Here is a 13,444-nt window from a genome sequence, read left to right as displayed (position 1 = left end):
AGTTAATAGCATTTGGAGACATAACCGGTTCCCTTTAACAGTCTATTAAAAAAATAAGGTCGTGGCCGCTTGACATTTCCGCTTTGTCTGATCTAAGCCTTAAAGAGTAACCTTTGTTTTAATGTTTTTTTTTCATAAATCAATAGTACACATGAAAATAAGAAACGTTGTTATTTATCATATCAGAGAAATCTGCTTCTGCATCCCACTAGACTTATCTAACATTCTCAAAATTCTCAATTTTCGGGTAAAATCTATCTTTAATAAAAACAGATTTTCCCATTCCTGAGATAGAAGATGATAGTTGGTGTTCATAAAGTTCTATGTGGAACAGTAACTGTTGTTTCAGGAGAACTTGCAGTAGATCATGTGGATCTGCCTATAGCTCCTCACTCCTCATCGTCCCTCCAAATGAAACGACAGTTGGTGCTTTAAAAAATTCAATCTCAGTAATGGAGAAATCTGTCATCAGTGAATATAGATTTTATCACTTTTACCCATGAAGTGAGAGTGAATGATCAGTGCAGGAGGAGAAAGAAGTAGATTTCTCTCATAAGATAAATTATAAAGTTGCTTAATTCATGTGTAATATTGATTTATGAAATAACACTTAAAACGACGGTTACTCTTTAAGCTTGAGAGGTGGATGAGCGACAAACTGAATCACTGAACTGAATCACTGAATATTTACCACTGTCTTTGGTAAAGGAGCATTCCTCTCCAACAGTTCTCCAACCTTTAAATTTCCAGCAGCAGTCAGGATAGGCTGAGTGTTGCAGTTTGCAAAAGATCAGAGGCGGATCTGCCAGTTGGCCAGGGCTTTGGAGCCCCTTATTTGAATGCAGAGTAGCAATATAATAATTTTAGGTTTACTATCATTTAAATACACTTAGAATATTGTGACATCACTGATTGCTTCTGCATATTCCACACCAGAAAGTGCTCATCTCTCAGTGAAGATCTGGCCAAGACATAAAAATGTCTAATTATCTAGATGCTCCAGTCGTCATTTTTGACAATGGATCCGGTATATGTAAAGATGGACTATCTGGTGATACTGTACCAAGATCAGTCATCAGCTCAATGATTGGTCGTGTTAGAACCGGATACAGCATGCTGGAAGCCAACAGAAAAGCTTACTATGTTGGTGAAGAAGCTCAATCCTTAAGAGGAATCTTGGCATTGACATATCCCATAGAGCACGGCATTGTGAAATCTTGGCCGGACATGGAGAGGATCTGGAAGCATGTGTATGACTGTGAGCTTCAAATTCAATCTAATGAAAGCCCCGTCTTGCTATCTGAAGCTCCGTTCAATCCAAGAAGCAACCGTGAGATCATGGCAGAAGTGATGTTTGAAAGCTTTAATGTCCCTGCCATGTATGTGGCATTACAAGCTACTCTGTCTCTCTATGCCAGTGGTCGCACAACAGGCTTAGTCGTGGACATTGGAGATGGTGTCACCTCTACATTTCCCATATTTGAAGGTACTCCACTGCCCCATGAAGGAAATCGTCTTAACTTCGCTGGTCGGGACATCACAGATCATTTAATGAGGCTTCTTATGGAGACCGGACATTCCTTTGTTAGCAGCGCAGAGAAAGACATTGCTAGAGAAATAAAGGAGAAACTTTGCTCTCTGGCTTTAGATTCAAAGTAGGAAGGGGAAAAGTGTTCTGCAGAAGGTTTAGAGAAATACATACTTCCAGATGGGAAGGTCGTTACCATTGGCCGCCAGAGGTTTCTTACGCCAGAGATCCTATTTTCTCCATCTATCAATGGATGCTCTAGGTGTGCACAAAATGATCATTGAAAGCATTTATGGATGTCACTTTTCAAAAACATCTTGTTGTCTGGTGCATCTACCCTTTTCCCAGGCCTTGAGGATAGACTTTACAACAAAATTAGAACCCTGGCACCAGAGACTGTTCATATTAAAGTTTTTGCCTGGAGTGATAGTAAATTTGCTCCGTGGATTGGAGGATCAATCCTGACCAGATTAGAATCTTTTAAGGAGATGTGGATCACATCCGAGGATTACAGCGAGTTTGGTTCATCCATTATACATTGAATGGCCTGACTCTACATTGTACATAAAACCTACTATGTCTTACTTATGTGACAGTAAAACAGTTTCATCTGAATATGAGTCCTTTGTGTTGCCTTTTGGTGGTTAAAATCGATAATGTGCAATGTGCCACAAATTTCTGGCTTTCATGAGCAATTTCAGTGAATGAGAATTTTGAATTCAACTCACTCATTTTCATGTGCGCGTCTATGGCTTTTACAGAAGATTTTATGACATTTTTGCAGCAGCAGACAATGGCGTAACATGATAAATAACAATGGCTACCTTGTAAAGCCCTTGCGATTTCAGTGGTTTCCACCAGTCCTCCAGATGGTTGCATGTCAATGCCATACATCATTTATGTCACTTTTGCAGCCAATCAATAGCCTAAGCTGTGATATGACTGCGGAAGTCACTGATAGGCTGCAGTGGTCACATAAAGGATGCACAGCACATCACAAATTATTCAAGGAAATTTAAAGGTGACTTACAGTATAGTTATGTATTATGTTATGTTGTCTCCTCATAGCCAAATAAAATCAAATCTGGGAAAATCAGTTAAACTATTTTTGCATATAATAATAGAAAAATGCAAGCCAGAAATTAACCAGAAGAAATCATTTTTTTCAAATATAAAAATAAGAAGAATAACATATAAATATTAAAATAAAACCACACAATTGAGCTAAGAGCGTGGACACCTGGAAAATATTCTGAAACGTAAACTGCCTCCTGTAGTATGTACATGCATTACCTGGATATCTTAGCTAGCACATATAGTCAAATAGTATCAAACACATGTCATGTTGTAGGAGCCTTAAAGGCTCGTAATGACCTGGAGAATCATATTGGCAGGTCAGTTTTAGCATTTAGTGAACATGGTAAATAAAAAACTAAAAAAACTGTGGATTTGCAATTTTTTTGAAATCTCAACGCACTTGGATTTTTTTTTAAATGTTTTCCAGTACAATACATGGTAAAATCAATGTTATGGATTAAAAGAACAACTCGTCCCACAAAAAACAAGCTCTCACATGGCCATATTAATGGAAAAATAAAGTTATGGCTCTGGGAAGGAGAGCAAAAAATGAAAGTGCCAAAATGGAAAATTGCAAGGTGCTGAATGAGTTAATTTTATTGAAACAACAACACTCAGCCAAGTAAATGAAACATAACTGGTATCAGGGTCTCTGTCCCTATATCATGGTGCTCTCAGCTTACATAGTAAAATCTTGCTGATAGATTCATTTTAATTAGTGATGAGCGAACGTGCTCGCCACTGCTCGGTATTCGCCCGAGCATCACGGTGCTCGACAAGCTCGTCACTCGGCAAGTATTTCCGGGTTGCTCGGGTGGGAACTCGGGTCCCCTCCCTTCATGTTTGGCGCCCTTTAGAGAGCCAGTGAACATGCAGGTGTGGCGCCCTGCTGTTCACAGGTACCACAGGACCCAGGGTGCATGGACAGACTTCTCCACAAGAGGCCCTCATTACATACAAACACCTCCGCCCTTCCACCTCATACCACCAGAGGGAGCCCGTTAGGGATATATATATATGGAGGGTGGAGCCAGGCAGTCAGTGAGAAGAGAGAGTCAGTCAGACAGAGTCAGAGAGTGTGAGAGCGTGCTGACGCTGAGAGCAGCGAAGACGCACCACGTCTGCTGCTGAGTTCTGAGGGCCCCGAGTGTGGCCGACGGCAAGGAGGAGAGGAGAGAGGAGTTTAGGGGGCAGAGGAGCGTCATAGACTTACCCCGTAGATACAAACCGGACACCAGGTCTGTGCCTACAGGTTCTTTATACCCAGTAGGGACCACCGGCATTCCAGGAGGACTACAAGTCCCTGGCAGACCTGAAGCTAGACCCATTACAGGACCAGGAACCATGAAGGCCCCGGCGACCAGGGATAGTGGTTGCCAGCAGAAGGTCCCACTACCAAGCGACAGGTGAAGGAACAGCACGACACATAAGCTAGGCCAGTTGCAGGCTGGCCAGGAGCATACAGAGAGGCAGACACAGACCAGGAGGCCTTATACCCGCTCACTGGGGAGAAGTCCTGAAGTGCACCCATCCTACTGAGTACCCTGGACCGTACCTGACATCCGCACCAGTAAAGGTATTGAAGCGAATCCCCTGTCTCTGTCAGTTACTCCTGCTGAGTCATTCCGCCTGCACTACAGGTCCCAGCATCACCACCCACCATCAAACTCTACCCTGCCCTGAGGCCCGCTCCCCCTTTTCCCCAGCATCTATTGGCCTGGACTCCGAGTACCCCATTGCCCTGGGAGCGCGACAACTCCTGGCGTCACAAACAGGATTTCGTGCCCGTTGCAATGAACAGGATTGCGTGCCCGTTGCCCACGGGTACTGTGTGCTGTATGTGAACTGTGTTTTTACTGTGGTGAACATCGCTACCATTACCGCGTCGCCACGCGGGAAGAAGAGGGGCGTAACCGCGGGAATCAGAGAGGCGTGACTTCTGGAAGTGCGCGAAGCTCAAGCCCCGCCTCGCGCTCTGAGGCAGCACCAGGAAGCGTCAGGTCCTGGAAGGAGACCGTCATCTGTTGAGCTGCGGCCTACCCGATTAACGAAACATGAGGTAGGCTACAGTTTACTAGGGGGGCGCAACCATGGCCGACGACCAGCGAGACGCCAGAGAAACGGATAATGCTCCTGATGCTCAACTTGCGCCCGGCGCTGCTCAGGCCGGAGTGGCCGCCCCACCAGCAGGGGTCGTGACTCCGTTGATACCCATGGCCCTGCCGTATATCCCGGGAGCAAAATGGCTTCCCCAGTATGACGGCAAACCAGACACCCTGTCTGGTTTCAAAAGGAAAATATGTGGTGTACTGGATATGTACTCAATGACTGGTAAACAGAGAGCCACCGTGGTGCTGGGACAATTGACTGGTGCCACAGAGCAGGAAGTTGAAACCTGGCCAGCCGCAGACCAGGAATCAGTATCCATTATCTTTAAGAGACTGCAAACTGTTTTTGAAAGCCGCACTGAGACAGATCTCCGGATGAGTTTCTACCACTGTACCAAGAAACCTGAGGACAGTATCCGGGACTATGCCTGGCGCTTACAGGAAGCCCTGCGGGCCCTGAAACAGGTTAGTCCAGCCAGCATACAAGATGAGTTTAAAATGCTGACAGAACAATTCATCCGGGGATTGAGGTCCCAGGAGGAAAGCATAACCGTACGGTGGTGGGCCTTAGATCATCCAAATGCCACCTTTGATGCCCTGAAGGACCTGGCTATTAAGGGTCTGCAGCCCCTGGAAACAACAGATACTGCTATCCAGCGTTACTAGGGTGGGGCCACCCCAGTGCCCGCAGCACCCACTGCTCCTTCATTGACAGCTGAAACAAAGATGCAAACAGTGCCCCCTAGCGAGCTGGACATCCTGCGCTCTGAAGTGTGTCAGCTGAGTAAAACCCTGGCCACTGTCCTGAGCACCCTGCAGCTACAGGCGGTGCCCGAGCCGGAAGGAAGGATCCTACTCGCCGACAGTCCTGAGGATGTCCTCTGGATGAGGAGAAGAAGGAGGACGACACCACCCCGTAGGAGGACAACGCCACCCCGTGGGAGGACCAACGACCAACGTCGCCCTCCAGGAGACTTCATCTGCTACCGCTGCCACACCGCTCGGAACTGTCCTTTAAACGGGCAAACCCTGGGGCCGAGGGCCGACACCCAGGAGTAAATCACCCAGGCCCATCAAGCTGGTACCACCGGTTCGTAGGAGGAAGGCCTTTCCTGTCCATCATGCTGGACGGCATAGCAACACCTGTGTTACTGGACACCGGCTCACAGGTAACCATAATACCTGATGTCCTTTACAAAAGGTACTGGCCCATAGATGAACTCCACCCACCAGCCCCGAACCTCTCTGTGTATGCCTCTAACGGCCTTCCTCTTAACCTAGTAGGGATTAAGGATGTGACAGTGAAGGTGGGGAGAGTGGAACTAAAGGACCAAGGTGTTAGAACCTTGCTCTTAGGTTTTTTCCTTTGCTGGTCACATGACCTTGTTGGCCTATTTAATCCTGCTCCGCCCTTCTGGCTTTGCTGGACTTCATTGTATAACTACTTTCTAGCTAGCCTGTGCTCTGTATCTAACTCTGTTAGTTTGCTTGGTCTACGGACCTCAGTGTTCTATATATTTTGTTTGATTGTCTGTCTGCTACTATTTCTGTTAGGAGGTGTCCCATTTTCCTCCCAGTCCTTAGTACTTGTAGGGATTCCTTCCCCACATCTATAGGTCTCCGTACAGACTAGCTTAGGACTTTAGCAGGTCTGATCGCAGGATCAGGTCCCCTGTTACATCGTAGGGATTAAGCTGAGTTCTATCGTAGGGACAGATCTCCTCTCTTTCCTTAGCTCTGGTAGCAGAACATAACAGTAAGTCCAGCCTGCAAATTCTCTAAGGAAAGATTTTTCTGTTCCATCATGGTGTCGGTTCAGGATTTGGCTCATCGCCTGCAGGGACTCTCTCTGGAGGTGGCCGAGCTCCGTCAGCACGTGAGTAACTGTCCTGGAGCACATTTCTTGGAGCCTAAGGTATGTTTGCCGGATTTATTTTTTGGTGAACACCGAGAATTTTTTTCATTTAAAAATGCTTGCTTATTGTATTTTCGTTTGAGACCCAAGTCCTCTGGGGATGAATCCCAGCGCATAGGGTTCATAATGTCACTTTTGCGCAAAGAGCCTCAGGAGTGGGACTTTTCTTTGCAACCTAGTGATACATGCTTCAGATCAGTGGATAGTTTTTTTTCTGCTTTGGGGCTATTATATGATGATCCTGACCGTGTCGCATCAGCTGAGACTGAGTTAAGACGTTTGAGACAGGGATCAGGTAATGTGGAAAAATATTGTACTCATTTCCGTCAATGGTCTACTCAAACAGGGTGGAACGATTCTGCTCTGAAAAGTCTATTTCTTGCTGGGCTCAATGAAAGGGTTAAAGACCTGCTAATTGCTTATCCTACACCTGAAGATTTGCAACAGGCTATGCAATTAGCTATACGGGTGGATAGGAGACTGCGTGCAAGGGTTAATGAGAGCAAATCCTCTGTTATGTCAGTTTCTGGTTATGAGAATGTGTGTACTAACAGTGGTGAACCGATGGAGATTGGATCGGTGGCACCTCGCTCTCAAGAAAAAGACCGTAGATTTTTTGAAGGCTTGTGTTTCTATTGCGGAAAATCTGGTCATTTGATTAAAGGCTGTGAGCTTCGTATGAAGAAAGAAAAAAAAATGGTCAGTCATGCCCGTATTGCCTGTTTAAATTCCAAGGGTGTATTTTTAGCTGCTTCCACGATTGCTCAGGAAAAATTAATGGAATTTCGGGTGTTTGTCGATTGTGGGTCTACTCTGAATGTAATTGATGGGGGATTCTTGGAAAGACTCAATTTAAAACCCGAACCTTTATCATCCCCCATTGCTGTGGTTTCTGTGGATGGTTCCCCTTTGAAGAATATTACTCTCAAGGTCTGTGAATTTCCTCTCACTATTAATGGTGTTCACCATGAGAAATTGGATTTGGTAGTTTTGAATAACTTGCCTTCTCCAGTAATATTGGGATTGCCCTGGTTAAAATTTCACAATCCTGTACTGGATTGGTCTACCAGTGAAATTAAATCCTGGAGCCATAAATGTTATGACAAGTGTTGTAACGGGCGTATTGCAGCTTTGGATAGGGGAGAATTGCCTGTTCCTATTCAGGATTTTTGGAGAGTTTTTTCTGAGAAGGAATCGCAGGTTTTGCCTCCCCATAGAGACTATGATTGTTCTATTGAATTTGTCCCTGGAGCGACTCTTCCTAAAAGTCGTTTATTTAACCTTACTATTCCTGAGAGGAAGGCTTTGGAGGAATACATACAGACAAGTTTGGCCGCCGGTCACATTAGGCCTTCTAAGTCTCCTGTGGCGGTTGGATTTTTTTTGTAAAAAAAAAGGACGGCGGTTTACGTCCTTGTCTGGATTTTCGTGAGATTAACAAAATTACTGTACGCAATCCTTACCCACTGCCATTGATTCCTGATTTATTTAACCAGTTAATGGGGGCCAAGTGGTTCTCTAAAATTGACCTTAAGGGGGCATACAATCTGTTGCGCATGAAGGAGGGTGACGAATGGAAGACTGCTTTTAACACTCCTGTGGGTCATTTTGAGAATCTGGTTATGCCTTTTGGTCTTACTAATGCTCCTGCATTTTTTCAGAATCTTATTAATGACATCCTTAGACCTTTGATCGGCAAAAATGTGGTTGTGTATTTGGATGACATTTTGATTTATTCGCCGGATCTGGAGTCTCATTGGCGGAGCGTACTTGAGGTATTACAGTTGTTAATGGACAATTCGCTTTTTGCTAAGCTGGAGAAATGTGAGTTCGCTGTACAGAGAATTAGTTTTTTGGGTTACATTATCTCCAGCGAAGGTTTTGAGATGGACCCGGTTAAAGTTCAAGCTGTACAGGAATGGCCTAGGCCTATTGGTTTGAAATCGATACAGAAGTTTTTAGGTTTCGCCAATTATTACAGAAAATTCATAAAAAATTTTTCTAGTATTGTCAAACCTCTGACCGATCTCACCAGGAAAGGTGCTGATGCGGTTCAGTGGTCTTCTGAGGCTATTGAAGCTTTTGTGTATCTCAAGGAGAGGTTCACCTCTGCTCCCATCCTTATGCAGCCTGATGTGACTAAGCCGTTTTTGGTTGAGGTTGATGCTTCCTCTGTGGGGGTTGGCGCAGTATTGTCTCAGGATAACGGGGATGGATTACATCCCTGTGCCTTTTTTTCAAAAAAATTTTCGGAGACTGAACTGAATTACGATATTGGTAATCGGGAATTATTGGCTATTAAACTCGCATTTGAACACTGGCGCCACTTCTTGGAAGGTGCGGAATTTCCCATTCAGGTTCTTACGGATCATAAAAATCTGATATATCTTGATGCTGCCAAGCGCCTGAATGCCCATCAGGCTAGGTGGGCACTGTTTTTCTCGCGGTTTAATTTCTCCGTTACTTACATCCCTGGTACTAAGAATGTTAAGGCGGATGCCTTGTCTCGCAGTTTTTCTCCCATAGTCGGTGCTGAGAAAGAGGAGAACATTTTACAAGAAGGTGTTGTGATAGCTGCTTTGGACTCCGTTTTGGAAGATGAGATTCTTAAAGCACAGGAGAATGCCCCATCTAACACTCCTCATGGGAGGTTGTTTGTGCCTGGGACCTTTAGGAGAGATTTGTTTGTTGAGTGTCACGAATCTCGGTTGGCAGGTCATCCCGGAATCTCTGAGACCAAGAGACTGGTGGGTCGCAGTTTTTGGTGGCCTGGATGGCAGAAGGAAGTCATTAAGTGGGTGCGTCAATGTACTATATGTGCTAGATCTAAGTCCTCACATACTCCTGCTGCGGGGTTGCTTTGTCCTTTGGAGGTTCCCAGTGCTCCTTGGACACATTTGGCTATGGACTTTATAACTGACCTTCCCCCCTCTGAGGGTTTTACTGTCATCTGGGTGGTCGTGGACCGTTTTAGCAAGATGTGTCACTTGGTTCCCTTCGTCAAACTGCCCTGCGCTAAAACTCTCGCTAAGGCCTTTGTCAAGGAAATTGTCAGACTTTATGGCGTTCCTACTGACATTGTTTCTGATAGGGGTCCTCAGTCCGTGGCTCGTTTTTGGCGTGCCTTTTGTGACAGGTTGGGAGTTCATTTATCGTTCTCGTCCGGATATCATCCTGAATCTAATGGCCAGACAGAAAGGAAAAACCAGGATGTTGAGCAGTTCTTGAGTTGTTTTGTGGCAGACAATCAAGAGGGGTGGTCTGAGTTTCTGCCACTTGCTGAATTTGCTCTGAACAATCATACATCTTCTTCTGCTGGTTGTTCGCCTTTTTTTTGTTGTTCTGGGAGACATCCGTCGTTTGGGTCGTTCTCCAAGTTGGGATCTGCCGTGCCTGAGGAGGAGAATTTTTCCGGTGATTTGGAGAGAGTTTGGACGGATGTGCGTGGTAATCTTCAGGAGGCCAACAGAAAATCTAAAGACTACTTTGAAAGGAAACGACAGGAGGTTTTGTTCGCTGTTGGTGACATGGTTTGGTTGTCCTCTAGGAATCTGCGGTTGAGGATTCCTTCTCAGAAATTGGGTCCCAAGTTTGTAGGGCCCTTTAAGGTGCTTCAGGTTGTCAACCAATCTGCTGTTAGGTTGGAGGTTCCTACCTCCTGGAGAATTAATCCGGTATTTCATGTCTCTCTGTTAAAAAAAGCTGTTGTGTCGGATGGTGACGCCTCTGCCTCTGTTCCTCCGGTGGTGGAGGACGGGGAATATGAAATTTCTCGCATCCTTAACTCTAGACGGTATAGAGGTAGTTTGCAGTATCTTGTGGCCTGGAAAGGTTTCGGACCCGAGGATAACTCTTGGGTGAGGTCAGATGATGTTTCCGCGTCCAGACTTATCAGAGCGTTTCACAGGAGATTTCCTGATAAGCCTGGTCCTAGGGGATCCGGAGGATCCTCTTAGAAGGGGGGGGTACTGTTAGAACCTTGTTCTTAGGTTTTTTCCTTTGCTGGTCACATGACCTTGTTGGCCTATTTAATCCTGCTCCGCCCTTCTGGCTTTGCTGGACTTCATTGTATAACTACTTTCTAGCTAGCCTGTGCTCTGTATCTAACTCTGTTAGTTTGCTTGGTCTACGGACCTCAGTGTTCTATATATTTTGTTTGTTTGCCTGTCTGCTACTATTTCTGTTAGGAGGTGTCCCATTTTCCTCCCAGTCCTTAGTACTTGTAGGGATTCCTTCCCCACATCTATAGGTCTCCGTACAGACTAGCTTAGGACTTTAGCAGGTCTGATCGCAGGATCAGGTCCCCTGTTACATCGTAGGGATTAAGCTGAGTTCTATCGTAGGGACAGATCTCCTCTCTTTCCTTAGCTCTGGTAGCAGAACATAACACAAGGACTAATTGTCATAGAATCTAACCCAAGTGATACAGACTTGTATATGATACTTGGTACAAATATTGTTGGTAACTGTTTGGGAGAAGTGTTGTTTTTGCTCCAACAGATTGCTGACACTGCCAAACCAGGGCAGAGGAAGGTGCTCCAGAGAGAGATTCGAGCCCTCCTGTACCAGCAACAGGTAAAGCTAACAGGTGGTGAGATTGGTAATGTACGGGTGACAGACCCGATACCCATTGTGATTCCCCCAATGAGTGTGATGCTAATTTGGTGTAGGGCAGCAATAGGTCTCAAGGGACAGAACTACTAGGCAGTAGTGGAGCCCATTAGCTCAGAGCACAGACCTACACTCTTAACTGCTAGAGGGGTAGCTGACATACGCAATGGGAGGGTGCCCGTATGACTCCTTAATTGTGGGGAGGAGGAAGTCAAATTGCCAAAGTATGCCACTGTTGCTAGATTGTATACTGTGAATGATGATGCCATACACACAGTAGAATCCTTGACCGCACCAGATGCAGTGGAGGACAACGACTCCGAAGCTCAGCTGGAGGATTGGTGTCAACAGCTCCATGTTGGAACTGACGCCACTCCTGTCCATCAGAAACACGGTGTTTACAGAGTGGTTCAGGAATATGAACAAGTGTTTAGTAAACACCCACTTGACTTTGGAAGGGTTAAAGGGGTACAACACCACATACCCACCGGTAACCATCCACCCATTAAGGAGCGTTATCGACCCATACCACCAGCACATTATCAGAAAGCCAAGGAAATGTTGCGTGACATGAAAAAGACAGGGGTAGTAAGGGATAGCTGTAGCCCTTGGGCTGCTCCCCTGGTCCTGGTCAGGAAAATGGACGGTAGCATGAGGATGTGTGTAGATTATAGAGAGATTAATCGCATAACACATAAAGATGCATACCCTTTGCCCCGTATAGAGGAATCCCTGGCTGCACTAAAACCTGCCAATTACTTCTCTACGCTGGATCTCACTAGTGGGTACTGGCAAGTCTCTGTTGCTGAGGAAGACCGGGAGAAGACGGCCTTCACCACCCCGATGGGACTGTGCGAGTACAACAGTATGCCGTTTGGACTCTGCAATGCACCCGGAACGTTCCAGAGGCTGATGGAGTGTTGCTTGGGACATCGGAACTTCGAGACTGTGCTGCTGTACCTGGATGACGTTATCATGTACTCGAGGACGTATGAAGACCATCTGAAGCACCTGGAGGAGGTATTTGAAGCATTGTCCCGGTATGGGATGAAACTAAAGCCTTCTAAATGCCACTTGCTCAAGCAGAAGGTTCAGTACCTGGGGCACGTAGTCAGCTCGGAGGGAGTAGCAACAGACCCGGAGAAGGTCACTGCCATCCAGAAGTGGCCTGAGCCGAGAAGCATCAAAGAAGTACGGCAATTCCTGGGACTGGTCGGGTACTACAGGAGGTTCATAAAGGACTATACCAAAAAGCTAGCACCTCTACAAGAGCTCCTGGTAGGACAGTCCAAAAGAGGAAAGAGTCCCCCATTCCAGTGGGGCAAAGAACAGGCTGAATCCTTTGCGGTAATGAAGGAAATCCTGACTGGTGAAGAAATACTGGCTTACCCTGACTACAGCCAGCCTTTCCTGCTGTACACCGACGCCAGCAGCGAGGGACTGGGAGCTGTGTTGTCCCAGAAGCAAAATTGAAGAGAGAAGGTAATTGCGTATGTCAGCAGGAATCTACTCCCTACCGAGAGGAACCCGGAGAACTACAGTCCCTTCAAGCTGGAGTTCCTGGCCTTGGTCTGGGCTATCATTGAAAGGTTCAAGCATTACCTAGCCTCAACAAAATTCACAGCCTTTACTGACAACAATCCCTTGACACACCTGGAGACAGCCAGGTTGGGAGCCATGGAACAGCATTGGGTGGCCAGACTGTCAAATTATCAATTCACCATCAAGTACCGGGCAGGTCACAAGAACACCAATGCTGATGCCCTGTCAAGGATGCCTCACCAGGAAGACACCAAGGATGAAGTGGATGATTTAGAGGAAGTTGAAGTACCTGCTTTCCACCGAAGCGGAGTGGTCCATGAGCAACACGTCACCAGAAGACGTCAGGGAAGGATGCTGAATCCTCTACCCCACCACAGTTGGAAGGAGACCCAGGACAGTGACCCGGTTGTCAGCCTTATCAAAAGACTGATCACCCAGGAAGATTCTCACCTGGAGAAGGATGCTCCTCCACAAGCCAAGCAACTGTGGAATGAAAGAAGCCGGCTGTTCATCTCAGAAGATATGTCAACCCCAAGACCCATGAAATGGTGTGGCAGATTGTTGTACCCAGGACGGATATCCAGATGGTGTTAGAGGCCTATCACGATCAAGCAGGTCACTTTAGCTGGAAGAAGCTGGAAACCCTGCTGAAGGACCGGTTCT

General features: G+C 46.2%; 1 pseudogene; it reads left to right on the top strand.

Annotated features, from left to right (window-relative positions):
* Positions 1–978: 978 nt before the first annotated feature.
* Positions 979–2,070, top strand: LOC141173188 (actin, cytoplasmic 1 pseudogene; annotated as a pseudogene).
* Positions 2,071–13,444: the final 11,374 nt, after the last annotated feature.

This window comes from Phyllobates terribilis, unplaced genomic scaffold (genome assembly GCF_046119375.1).
Source record: "Phyllobates terribilis strain yellow unplaced genomic scaffold, ASM4611937v1 Scaffold_12__6_contigs__length_324123572, whole genome shotgun sequence".
NCBI classification, from domain to species: domain Eukaryota; kingdom Metazoa; phylum Chordata; class Amphibia; order Anura; family Dendrobatidae; genus Phyllobates; species Phyllobates terribilis.
This window is presented reverse-complemented; position numbering and strand designations above follow the sequence as displayed.